Below are 13,438 nucleotides of genomic sequence, written 5' to 3' on the forward strand. Positions count from 1 at the left end.
AAAACCATTACAGGTCCCTGGAACTCACTCGTAAGATGTTGCCTATTGTTCAAATGTACAATAAAAATAAAAATATAATTGTATTCTTAGTTTGTTACTTAAAGTAATACAAAAACTTAAAAAAGAACGGTGTGAGTTATGCAGAAATTTGCAGATAACTAATAAACAATTCCAGCGAAAATGAACTCACCTGCTGGCGGTGGGCGTCTCCACGACGCGTGTGTGGGACTCGGCTCGCCTGGCGCAGGTGAGGCTGGTGTCGGTGACGTCATGTAAACGGGACCATGCAGGGACAGTGGGGGAGTTGGATTCAGACAGAGCTGAGCTCTGTACCGGTCAGGGATTATCGCGTGGTATTATGGCCGCCGCCTCACAATACTTTTAGTTTTTAGTTTGTTTTTTTTTTTTATGAGTAACTCAAACTACCTAGCGCTGTGAAAGATAAAAATATTTTATTTTGAGAAAACAAGATTCGTCAGCTGGCACATGATACTCATGTTTTCCCTGGAGATTTAATCGGTTGATGCAGTTAGAAATATAAATGTTTTACACCTGCTTAAGGCGCATCTTCTAATATTAACACGTTAACTATTTTCTCTTAAAGATTTTGATTCAGGAACAGGTGATAACACACAAGTAAACACAGTTGTGACAGTGAGGTTCTTAAAACAGAACAGAGCTGTCAGTCCTAGTTAATCAGAGATTCATCGCTGGCAGGTCGAGTCTTACTGTCAAGAGCAGAGGGAGTTTCTCATTCTGTGTGGTTCAATCGCACTGGAGTTTCCTAAACACATTAGTGATGATTCTGACAAATTACTTTATAATTTCATATTAAAGAATACACCCCATTATATCCGATAACATCATCTTTTGTAGCCCCGAAAACAGTGTGGCTTGACTGTTCTAGTGTTCTAGTTCTAACACCCCTACACTCTATGGACCTCAGTTAAACATATTATCCAAATGTAGAATCTCTTCCAATGACCTACAGGAGATGGGTGTACATCATACACTTACTCAGTTGATATACAATTTCCTTATTTGGGAACAGTATGTACAAGTGAACTCAGGAAAGTCTCTCACCATCAGCAACCAGCACAGGGGTGCCCCAGGGGTGCGTGCTGTCCCCACTGCTTTTCACATTATACACTGATGATTGTGTACGCCACTCTGACATCTGTGCGATTATCAAGTAATTGGTTGACTTGGACTTTTGAATTATGGTGAATACAATCATAGACAGGAGAAAAATATATTTTTTAAATGGTGTCAGCATAATTCCCTGTTTTTAAACACAAAACAAAAGAAATGATAATTGATTTCAGAAAGAAATGTTCCAATCCTCTGAGCTCTGTAATTGTGAATGGAATGGATAGTGAAACAGTAAATGAATATAAATACCTTGACACTATTATTGTTTGTAGATTAACTTGGACAGCCAACACAGAGGAAGGTATTTGAAGGTGCAACAAAGGTTGTATTGTTTAAGGAAATTAAGGAGTTTTAATGTAGACAGCAAATTGTTGACATTTTTATAAGAGTTTTTCTTTTTATTCAGAGCAGTGTAACCTTTTGTATTCAGAGCTGGGGAGGTGCTTTGTCCTCAAACAAAAACAAGTTGAAGAAAGTGATCAGGACTGCTGGCAAGATTAACAGCGCATTCTTTGATTCGGTACCATGTCTTACGGAGCAACGTGTTATTAACCTTGCACATAAAATCTTAGATGACGCCTCTCAACTTTTCTTTTTGAATATACTGTGGCAGATGACTGTAACCCACAGGGCATCACACTTTCATTTAGTTTTCATTGAATAAGTATTACATAAGTGCAACATGTCTCAATCTAAAGTCTAGCTTTTCGATTCTTAATGGAAAGTCTGACATTACTTTCACTTTCCTGTTTTTACAGCAACAGTCTAGCCTCCCAGAATCTCCTGTTTAACTCCCTCTCAGTCTGTTCTGGTCTGCAGTGACTGAGCAGCTGCTGCAGGTCCCCCAGGAGAGCTGCACTGAGGGGGTGAAGTGGGTCCCTCCTGTGGGTGAAGAGCCCTGGGCTCCTGTGGAGGGAGAAGCACTTTATCAGCACAGCTGTGAGAGGTAAATAAAGAGCTTAAGGTCTAATGTAACTCTAGTGAATTTGCTTTACTGACTTCCTAAGATGTTATGAAGAAGCATGTTCTGTGATTTGCACGGTTGCCGTCAGGTTTTAAACACTGGACAAGTAGGTGTCACTCTGCCCTGTGACCCACAATTTCCATACCAGAGCCCCAGTTCAAAGACTCCTGAGGTATATTTTCAATATTCTGGGTTCTACAGGGCTCAGACGGGTCATTTCAACTCATACTCTTGGAGTTTTATCTGGGACTCCGTTTTGCTAACAGGTGATTTGACATGCGCCTGGACTTTCTACTGTACTAACCCTGTCAAGTCCAGTCTTACCTTATGCAGTCAGATAGAAGCATGTTGTGAATATCAAAGCTATGATTTTGGGACCGCGTTGTCCGAGCAGAAATCCATCACTGGTATTTATTTTTGACTGCTTTCATTGTGGTAGGCTTCTCTGGCAAATTTGTTTTTATCACAGTTATTTGAGCTGATAATGATTTGAGCTAATTCATGATAAGTATTGAAACAGTAGGCTTGGATTAAACAGACAATAATTAAACAGCAGGCTTTGTATTGATGATGTTGTCCTCTGGTCTTGAGCAACTTTCCTTCCCTGCTGCTGACACCCCAATCCACAGCAAACCTGTCAATACTTGTTTTGAAGTCGGGAATGATATTTGTATCTGCAGTTAAAAGTGTGTGTCTGTATATATACGTGTCTGGGACAGTGTAACGCCAGACTGGCGAAGGCCAGTAAATATCTGAGTAATACAGTGGGACGTTTTGGCAGGTTGTTAACCTATACTTGCATGAAACAGACTGGTTTTTAGGCTTATAATGATTTTCAATATCAATTGCTACATTTTGACATGGACATGAAATGTGTATATAGCACTTTTGGGTCTAAGAAGCCTTGTCACGTTGTAAAATCTGCTTTCATATTTACTGATGGAAGAATAATTGTATTTCTTCATTCTCAACAGTGCTGTCAGTCACAGGCCTTTCCCCTGAGTCCCTGAGCTGGGAGGATCATGAGGACCACCTGGACAGTCTGCTGCTTCACCTGCATAAGAGGTCACTCTTAAGTTAAACATTTGAATGTTAAAAATGTTTGATTTTTCCTCCCCATCACTGGCTTTAGTTAAATATCTGAAGAGTTCCTGGGTGCTCCTTCCTTTCAGCAGTTACGCATCTTAATCTTTAAATAGTAAATTGCTTCACTTGTTGAGTCTGTCCTCAAACTGCCTGCTTAAATCTGGAGCAGTGTTCAGAGCTACAAAGCAGATTGTGAGGGTGTGTGTGTGTTACAGCACCACACTGGCTCATAATTAAGTGTGCAATGCTCTTTCAGAGGACAGTCTGATTTGTTCCTAGAGCACCGTGATCATTATTCTGAGGGGGATGTTCAGCCACAAGAAAGCACATTAAGCTTCTCTGACATGTTTGCATTCCATCTCAAATGTGAGTTAATGTATTAAGCATTCCTACACAAGGCACTTTGTAATTAACATTGGAGTCTCTTATCCTTTCTGAGTTCTCAGTTTCTCCCCCCTCTGCACTCTGAGGTGGATCTGCCAGGGGCAGAGCTCAAAGCTGGAGTTGGGGTTTCAGATGCTCAGCAGCACTAGTTTGATCAAAAGCAGTATTTACTAACAAGGGGCTGGGAGATGAGCAGATCCATGATGAAAAGTACAGTAGTGGATTAGTGGCAGGCAGCCTCCCTTTGTGTGCACACAAGCAACACCTGGAGCTTCACAATCAAGTTGCAGGAAAGTGAAGCACCCTAAATTCATGCCCGACAGCCACCCTGCCCAGCCTGCAGGGGTAAGGGAAAGGCGTGTAGGCTCATTAAGGAGATGGGAGGATGAGCATACGTGAAAACTCGCTAGATGAGGCGACTCCGCTACAGGTACCCAAACCCAACCCTGCAATCCACACAACCATTAAGACATAATCCGAGGACACCAGTTTATTGCAGAAATTGGACAAGAAGATACAGAACAGGAGGAACCAGGACGGCTGTTATTATACAGTATTGGAAATCGCTCAGGCGGTCCGTAGACTGGAGCTCCGGCCAGAGAGACGGTGGGTAACCTGGGACCGCGAGGTGAGTCCGGCTGCTCTCCGGGATCAACTGCTGCTTGAACAGGGGAGGAAAAAAAGCGTTTCGCGCTCCAATACCTGTTGGAACAATGTCTGGCCTCTCGCCTCCGTCTTTACAAAGGTAGCACCATTTTTCGGAAGACAAAAAAGCTGTTCATTTGGAGGGAGGCGTTAAAATTAGAAGCATGAGGCTCGCTAAACGGAGTGTAGACAAGTTGGATCCTCTTACCTTTGAATTCACCGGCCAGCTCTCCAGTTTCACGCAACACGGGAGCTCTGCGCTTCGGCGTTCGGACGGTTGTCAAGGACAGGAAAGCGGGGGACCTGGAGAGGAGAGTAAAAAAAAACCTGCCGAAACACGACTAACAGACCTGCCCCAGCATTCAAACTACAGGTAGCAATGTTAAATGCTAACAGAAAGGATACGTGGCATTCCGTTCCTTTTAGAGGTACGAAAGTCGTTGGTTTAGTTGCAATTCAATCTTGCTTTCAAAGCTAGAAGGCATTTTCTAAAACCAATTGTCCGCAACAGTCATTTTCTTAATTACTCTGGAGCTCACATTCCTCCTCGTCTTCAGTTTTATACTGTTCCTGTCTTAATAGAAAGAAACCTCGACCGAAATCCAGGCGCAAAGCCGCTATTTAAAGGCAAAGACGCACTCCGGCGGCCGGAACAATTGTTAAAGCAGACCAATCGAAAGCTGATACAAGATTAATCAAACCTGGCTTTTGACTTGTAATTATGTAGAAACGCCTAAAACACGGACGGTATCCTGGAGTTAGCCGTCTCCGCCTTCGCAACCCGGTCTTTCACAGACAAATACAATCCCACTCCATACTTTTAGCTGGGTGAAGTAACATTATTGAAACTTTAATTTAACACTTACGATTTGTTTTCAATTAAATATACTTTATTCATCCCCGCGTATTCAGGTCACGAGGTGAGAAATGAGTGTCAACCTTGCGACAGTGTTTCAGATTTCCTGTCTTTCAATTGTGGATCAAGTAGTGAGAATAATACTGTTGGGATATTTGACTGTTGGATTGATTTGATAATCAATCTCAACTTTGATTACTATACATCACTCATTGATAATGGTTCCCCAACACATTTCACAGTATAACCTGTGTATACGCTGTACAACACAGTATAGAATTTGTATGCCTTTTTAAAATTAATTAAAATGAATTTGGAGCTCATTCTTAGAGATGACAACTGCGAGGTAGTATACTACTAAATACCGAGGGACACTGCTTCCACTAGTTCATCGCCTGAAATCTGATATAACACTACATAGAATTTTGATGACTTTTTAAATTCATTAAAATAAATATGCGTCTGTCTCTTAGAGATCACCTTTATGAGTCTTTTATGGACTTCTAAATATCTGCTTCCACTAGTTCAGTGCAAGGAGTTTGGTATTCATAGACAACATTTGTACAACCTGCACGTTTTGCACTAGACTACAGTAACTTTCTTATCTAATAGTATATTAAATAACAGCATCTCTCGTAGTAAAAATATGGAGCGATGTGATGCACCATTGATTGCAAAACTTGTTATTTCGTCTTTATCACAATTCTGTTTTCTTAACCTTATCAAACGCCCATGGAAATATAAATATGTCTTATCGTGACACCTACTGGGATACTCTTTCCAGACGCCAGCTGGGGTATAAAACATTCAGATTAATATATCGCTCATGTAGTAATTGTTTTAATAGAATTAGAATCATTTCAGACATTTTGTTTAAAAAAATAAAACATTTTAACCTCTCGGACTTCACGTCTGACACATGACATAAAGGCTCCTCCAACTCTGTGGCAAACTTTGAATCTCTGTTTTTCGCTGTCATTCGAAAAGTTAAACAAGTCATGTCCAGTCGCAAAAGGGCTAGAAAATCGCATTATAAAGGCGTCTCAGCAGACTTAATGTTTGAAAGCGAGAAAACAGGGGGAAGTGTCTGGTGTCGGAACTGGGACGTGGCTTCAGACTGAATAAGAGAGTTACATGCCCGGGGGACTGTATGGCCGGCCTGGTGGCTCCGCGGGCTGAACCATCGGACACTTCTAAAGTTCAGGAAGCAGAGCGACTCTCAGAGATCAGAGTGAGTTAAACACGAGCCCCGAGCCTCCCCGTCAGTGTGAGATCTTATCCCCGGGTGTAGCTCTCGCGCTGTCGGGGTGAGTTTGTAGAAGGGGCTGTTCTCTACCACGCCGGCCGTTTTGGGGGGCTCCATTTTCGGGGCCTTCCAAAACAGGGTAAATTGGGTGGTTTAGGTCCTTTATAAATGATTAGATGTTGACTCAATTCTAAAAAGCAGCCCCTTATACCACTGTGACACCTTCAGGACAGGTGTGGCATCAGCAGTGAAAGAGAGGTGCAGTCCTAACTAGGAGCGACAGGGGTCTCTCTCCAGCACGTTTCTCTTGATTCGGCGAAACGTTCCCGACAAACAACCTCGTAGGTGAATGTCATTGTATCAGTTTGTCTGAAAATCGTCAGCCCTTAAATACTTTCTGCATGTTTTGGTGAGTAAAAATGTCTGTGTATCTTCAGTAACGTCAGTGTTGAACCCTTGGAACTGAATCCCCAGCTGTCCTTCAGGAGCCGAGCCCGCCTCCAGAGTGACCTTCCTCAGCGGACACGCCCCGTCCACCTGTTCCACAGGTGCGCCCGGCAAGATGGCGGCGGGACGAGTCTCTGCGGCGTTAGGTGCGTTTGCGTTTTATTTCTAATTTTCTTATTTTAAGTTAAAACATGCAAATATCACGTTGAGGGAAGAGAGACAGAGTTTATGCATGTCGCTACATTTTTAATTGTATGTATTTCGGTTTAATTTGTGTTTTATAGGACGCCGAAATGAGTGTTCTCTCCGTTTGGGCTTGCTGTGGACGTGTTAAAATCTCCAATTAAGCGTTCTTATACTATCTTTCATTGCAGCATTTTTAAATATATGGTACTTCAAGGTATGTAGGTATGTAAGGCTAGTTTACCATCAAACTAATTCTTTTCTAAAGTCAATTGTTGTGTGATATCTCTTCATTGCGGATATGGGCTATGACCCTTTCCACTCCGAACTTCTAAAATATTAAGATGAGATGACTAATTCGTATGTTTTTATTTCTCCAGGTGACAAAAGGATGTAAAGAAGGGGCCTCCGGTTATAAAAAGTGTTTTTCAGAGGTACTGTAAGTTATATTCCTACCTTTCGCCATCCTATTTTTTGTAACTCGATAAGACAACACGTGTTGCCGGCATTTTAAAACCAGAACGAGTTTATACAACTATTCTAACTTCTTCTTAGTTTCGTTGTGCTTTTGTTGAATACAAATAAAAACTCTAGGGCGCTGGATCTTCATCTATTGAATCCATTGAGTAAAGATGGATAACACTAACAAATGTTAACGATTCTTTTCAAAGCAGGGAGTTTTATCGAAAATGATACCCGCTGTAAGTGGTACTTTCTCTTAAATTTATTTGTAGCGTTGAATTTCTGTGTGGCCGAACGTATTTTCTAAATATTGGAATAGTGGGACTGTTTTCTTAGTGAATTTGAGCGGGATTGTATATTTCTTCGGGCAGCTGTTGGATCTCTTCTGTGCGGATTCGAGGTGTAATAAAGCTTTCCACTCCGAAATTATACAATTTTGAAAAGATCGAATTGACTAATTCGTGTTTTATTTCTCCAGGTGACAAAGGATTTCAAGAACGCGCCTGCAGTTATGAAAGTTGTTTTTCCCCCAGGGTAAGTAAGGCTACCTTTCGCTATACTATTTATATTTGTGTAACTCCGTAAGACAACACCCACTTCCCTGCATTTTAACACCAGAACGGGTTTATACCAAGCTTCTCTTCGTTTCGTTGTGCTTCTGTTGAATAGAGATGGGAAGCTCTAAGTCTCAGATTGTTCGTCTATTGAAACCACTGGGTAAAGACGGATAATACTAAAACTTTCAACGACGGTTTTCAAAGCAGGGAGTTCACTCGAATATGATAGACGCTGTAAATGCATAAGTAGCATTGCATTTCTATGTGGCTGAACGAATTTTCAAAATATTGTAGTAGTGGGGCTGAGATGTCTGTGATTTCTCATGAAATTACTCATTACTATTACAATTACTATTTTAGCTGATTTAAAAAGTTAATAGACTTCCGAAAGTCGAGCGAATCGATTCTGCAAATCCGATATCTTGTTAATGTTTTTTTTTTCTTTTGCCTTCAGTTCTGCGGCTCCTGCTCCTCGGCGCTCCGACGATCTCCTTTCCAGCTCCGCTCCAGCAACTCCTTGTGCGTTGGCAAGTTATTCTTGACAGTGTGTGCTTTTCTGTGAATTTCATTGTTGACTCCAGTGGCTTGATCTGTAATGTACCGATTCAGTGCTGTATCTTTCCCTTGATGTATTGACATTCTTAACCTGCACGTTTCCTGCTGACTGCTGCTACTGTTTGTGCTGTGTATTCTGCAATAAAAACTGTTGATGGCATTTTCTGAATTGTCTTCTATTTTTTAAGGTGTGTTGGAAGGGTTTGCTCTGGGCTGGTGTCTCACTGCTGTAAGTTTTTGGCTGGAGAATCTGGAGAGAGCACAACCAGTTTCCGAGGAACGATGCGATGGGTTGTTTTGTACTTTGCGCCACGGCCGCAAGGGGACACCCTATCGCATCGTGACTTGGGAACTGCGGGGGCTACCCCCTTTTTAAGTCGCTCCAGATTTTCCCGCCTTTTTAGATAGTCTCTGGGGTGTTAGGGTCCCTAGCAGTGAGCCCAGGTACAGCCCCTAGGGGAGGAGAAGGGAGGATAGCTCTAGCCAAGCCCCCTCACTCCCAGCTGAGAGGAAGGCGGGCTGGAGATGGCTTTGGCCCGAGAGAGAGGAGGCACCCAGGGCGGACTCAGCCTATCAGTCACAGCTTGTAACCAACAGACTTCTAAGTCCACACCAGGAGACCTGCCTTCCCCTCCTGCTGGGAGTAGACGGGGCTGGGTTTGATTGATGGGAGGAGACCACGCCCTGAAAGAGCCCCGGTATATACTAAGTTTTTTGGCGGGAAAATCTGGACAGACTTAACAAGGGGGTAGCCTCTGCAGTTTCCAAGTCACAAAGCGATAGGGTGTCCCCTTGCGGTCAGTGACAACAAGGAAAAAACAGCCCTTAGCATCGTGTCTCAGAAACTGTTAGTAAAGTCTCTCCGCCAAAAAACTCACCAACACCGGGGGTTTTCAGGACCAAGGGGGTACTGAGCTCTGCACGAGAACAGAAAGAACAAAACACATCAAAATCCAATAAACAATTTATTGAGCGAAAATTGCATACAAAACAAAGCATTCCAGTACGAGCGATGCACGGACTCGAAGTGAAAATTAACACATTAACGCTAAAGGTTTTTACAAGTAAACAGAGTACAAAAACATTAGCATGCAAGTACATGGAAAAGCACAGAAACATACAGCACGTTACTGTTTCTCCGAGAGATCTGTCGAGGCAGCGACCAGAGTGAAGACGGGAACTTCGTTGCCTTTCCTGCAAAACAACAGAAATCAGTATTAGCTGTGCTTTCTGTTACAAACAGCATCTCGAAATTATACCAGCTCGTTAGATCGAGCTTCCGTATTTACTGACACGTTCAGAAGATGAAACAGTTGAAATAAAGCACTTAGTCTGCTGTATCGCGAAACGCTCCTGGTGAACAGATATTGAAGCACTCAGGTTTCAAAAAAGTGTGCCAAATAACGAAGGCACAATCAATACAGCTACTGTTCATGTTTATCGATTAGAACGAAACTGTCACATTCAAATGTTGTTTTTTACAAGTTCCATTTCGATTGGAATATTCTTTTTCTGAGAAAACATCGTTAACACGCGAGCAGTTAATCCAAATCTTTATAGGCTCCGTGGTTTCAATTTTTGTGATGCCATTTGGGAACAAAAACGGTTTCTTATGTTTTACATAAACAGCAGGCACTCAGTTTTGTCGCGTCACAACAATTTCTGCCGTGAAGAAATGTCGTGTCGCCTAGCTTGACTCTACTTTGGACAAAGTGCATCACGTTTATCAACGATTTTCAGTAGATACAGTATATACTGCACTTCAATATGAGACGCGTTAACGAATAAATAGGTTAATACTTACATAGATAATTCCAGCAGCTCAGCCAAGCATGTCCTCCCCCGAAAACTGGAAACACAAGTACACCAGTATTTAGACGATCATTTAATGATAATTAAAACCAAGGTTTCTAAGCAGCAAATGGCATTTTCACCCGCTAGCGCAGAACATATTTCAGTATGATACGTGTAAAAACGAATAAAATGTTTAACTTACGTTGATACTCTCGTTACTTATTGACAAACTTGTCCTGCCCGAAGACACTAGACTGAAAACACACAGAAAACAGAATTTTGAAATTAAAGGCCATTTAAACTAAGCAGTATTCATTGAAGGCGATCTTAAACGAGAAAATAAGAACGTAATTACCTAAAACACTCTGGAAAACAATGAGAAGATTAACTTTACAATTCTAGGTAGGCTATTTTCAGTTTGGATGAATGCGCACGCTTGATTTTGTGAGCAAATTTCAAATGTTTGACAGAGGAAATTAAGATAAAGAAACAGGCTGAAAAGCTACGTTTTCATTCTGCCAATACAACAGTGTCTTTAGTGCTACAACATAATTTTTTTTTGAAGTCAAAGAAATACACACGTTGTTTGTGTAACACAAGTGTCCTGCTAAAAACGAGAGAAGCGCTGGAAAAGAAAGACAATAAAAATGTTATTTAGCGCCTATCGAAAAGAAGTGTTTTACCCCTTTACATCTTCCTGCGAGGTGTAGACAATATAATAATATGAATGAAAGCTTTAAAATTAAATTAAACATTAAAATAAAGGAAAAATAAAACTAGTCACAAAAAGACGCGGAACAAACTCACTCAGCACCCTCCTCTCTCGCAGATCCCGGCGGACAGGTGAGCGGGGCGGGGCCTGCGAGGGATGTCATTCAAGTGGGCGTGGTTACAGGACGACGGGGCGGGTGGCTTTTTTCTCGTCTCGTCTTTTATCTTCCTTCCGAAAACCTGTGGAAGAAATCGAACATGTTTTCAAAAGCCACCATGAGTTACACGTTTCAAAATCCTTTTTTTCCATGTCCATGAGGGTAATCACAGCTGGTGCATTTAATCCTTATTAGTATTTGAGGGCCACACTAATATGAATGCAAGAATTTACAAATATGTTGGTGAGCTGTGGGATCTAAAGTTCTTAGCAGGACACTTATTGTTCTATAACCTGATTTATCTTTGTGCTGCACCAAGATCATCTGTAAATGTTTATCTTACACTCGATTTAGTACCTTTGTGCTTCTTATTAGTCACATTCATTTAAGAAGTCACAAGAACAAGAGAAAATTCTGGTTAATTGAATAATCAGGAAGTTCTTAAGTCAACAGCATTATTTTTAACACTAGTGCACTGTACTGAAGTACAATTTCTCAATCTCTGTGAAATCCCAAGACTAAAGTTTATTCCGTACCCTAAGCTTTATATCGATAAAAGAACAGGAAAGCTGAAGTTTACAAAAGAGGAGGTGGAAGAACATTTGTAAGAACCCACAGTGGCCGCAGACAACATGACTCCACTCGTTAAAGTCACCTTTCCTTCTGAAGAGTCTGAACCTACTGGGCACCAACAGGCATATCCGACGTGCCAGACACACCCCTCACAGGTTGATGAGGAGCTCTTTTCCCATGTTCTCTTTCTTTACACTCACACTCCTCCGAGTGTAGTGTGATGATCATGGCCTCCTCATCGGTGCAACCAGGACTTGTCGCACACATACATCTACGCCAAGATCTCTGGACTCCTCAGCTCATGGACTCCCAGGCCCAGAGTCTACAATTCGCCTATGCCTCTGTCCTCTCTGATCTCCTCCGAGATTGTGCCTTATGTTCTTCGCATCAACAAGCCCTTCACTCGTGGTTTCCCGAGCTTGATGAGCTTCACCTCCAGCTCTCACCCTTCGAGATTCTCTTCCAGGAAGCTGCAGTGGAACGCCCTTGACTCGGTCGATCCCGATTGTCCAGACCCTCTCTACTGCCTTATAGGCAGGCCGCCATGGCAACAACCTCGACTGCTACTCTTCAAAGTCTTCCTTGAACATAAGCGACACTATCCAATCTCTCTAGGAGCCTCCTGCTACTCCCTGATCTGGAGCCTCCTACTCCCACTTGATCCCATGAAGCCTCCTACCCCCTCCCTGATCTGGAGTCTCCTGTTCCCTCACTGTAGCCACTGGTCCTCTCATGACCAGCCAGCCCTTAGACTTTCAGGTCCTCCTCCAGCCACTGACACCATCTCACCACACCGCTGGACTGGGTCTCACACAACTCAAGAGTCTCCAGCATCTCACTCTCACCCCCAGGCTTAACTCTCTCATCACACCAAGCCTCCAGCACCCCACTCTCAGGCTGAGACTCAACACGCTCAAGATAAAACTCTCACATCCTCTCAGATGCCTCCTTCTCCCATCCCAGGCTGTGCCGGGACACCTTTACTTGCCTAGCTGCCACTGCTAACTAACTCAACCTCTGAATGGAGCCTTAACTCATTCACAGTCTCATTCACAGCAGACTTACTGCACAGCCCTATTCACACACTAAACAAGCTGCTCTCTCTTAAAAACAAATCACATCGTTCACACTGGATAATTCTCTCAGAATAGTTGCTCTTGAAGGTCCCTTCTGGAATTGCTTCGATATTCTTCTCCACAGTCTGCTCTGAGACTGTTGTTCACGTCTCACCCATATAGGGGTTACTTAAACTGCAGCCACTACTCCGCTGTCTAAAAAAGAAAATGCACACTACAAAAAGGAGTACACACATTAAAAAGGAGTGCACACTAGAAAAAGGGAAATTAAACTAAGAAACTGGATCACGCATCAGAGAAAGGAGCACACACTTTAAAAATTAAAATGAGGACACACAGTAGAAAAAGGAGAGCAGACTAGAAAAAGAAGTGCACATTAGAAAAAAAAATGTATGGACACTAGACAAACGAGTGCACTCTTGAAAAAGGTATAAAGGAGTGAAAAAGGAATTCACTCTAGAAACGGGCAAGACACAGTAGAAGGAGCACACACTAGAAAAAGGAGCACACTCTAGGACAAAGATGGCACACTAAACAAAGCAGCATTCATGAGAAAGGGGAACACACTGGGAAAAGATAACGCACACTA

At 42.4% G+C, this 13,438-nt stretch overlaps 1 long non-coding RNA gene across 1 annotated transcript; it reads left to right on the plus strand.

Moving 5' to 3' along the window:
* Positions 1 to 6,888: 6,888 nt before the first annotated feature.
* Positions 6,889 to 8,677, plus strand: LOC148816521 (uncharacterized). The gene is made up of 4 exons (XR_016094644.1): positions 6,889 to 6,926; positions 7,344 to 7,397; positions 7,904 to 7,959; positions 8,437 to 8,677. It is a non-coding gene; the product is annotated as an uncharacterized LOC148816521 (long non-coding RNA).
* Positions 8,678 to 13,438: the final 4,761 nt, after the last annotated feature.

This window comes from Atractosteus spatula, chromosome 22 (assembly GCF_055471065.1).
Source record: "Atractosteus spatula isolate fAtrSpa1 chromosome 22, fAtrSpa1.hap1, whole genome shotgun sequence".
Classification (NCBI taxonomy): domain Eukaryota; kingdom Metazoa; phylum Chordata; class Actinopteri; order Semionotiformes; family Lepisosteidae; genus Atractosteus; species Atractosteus spatula.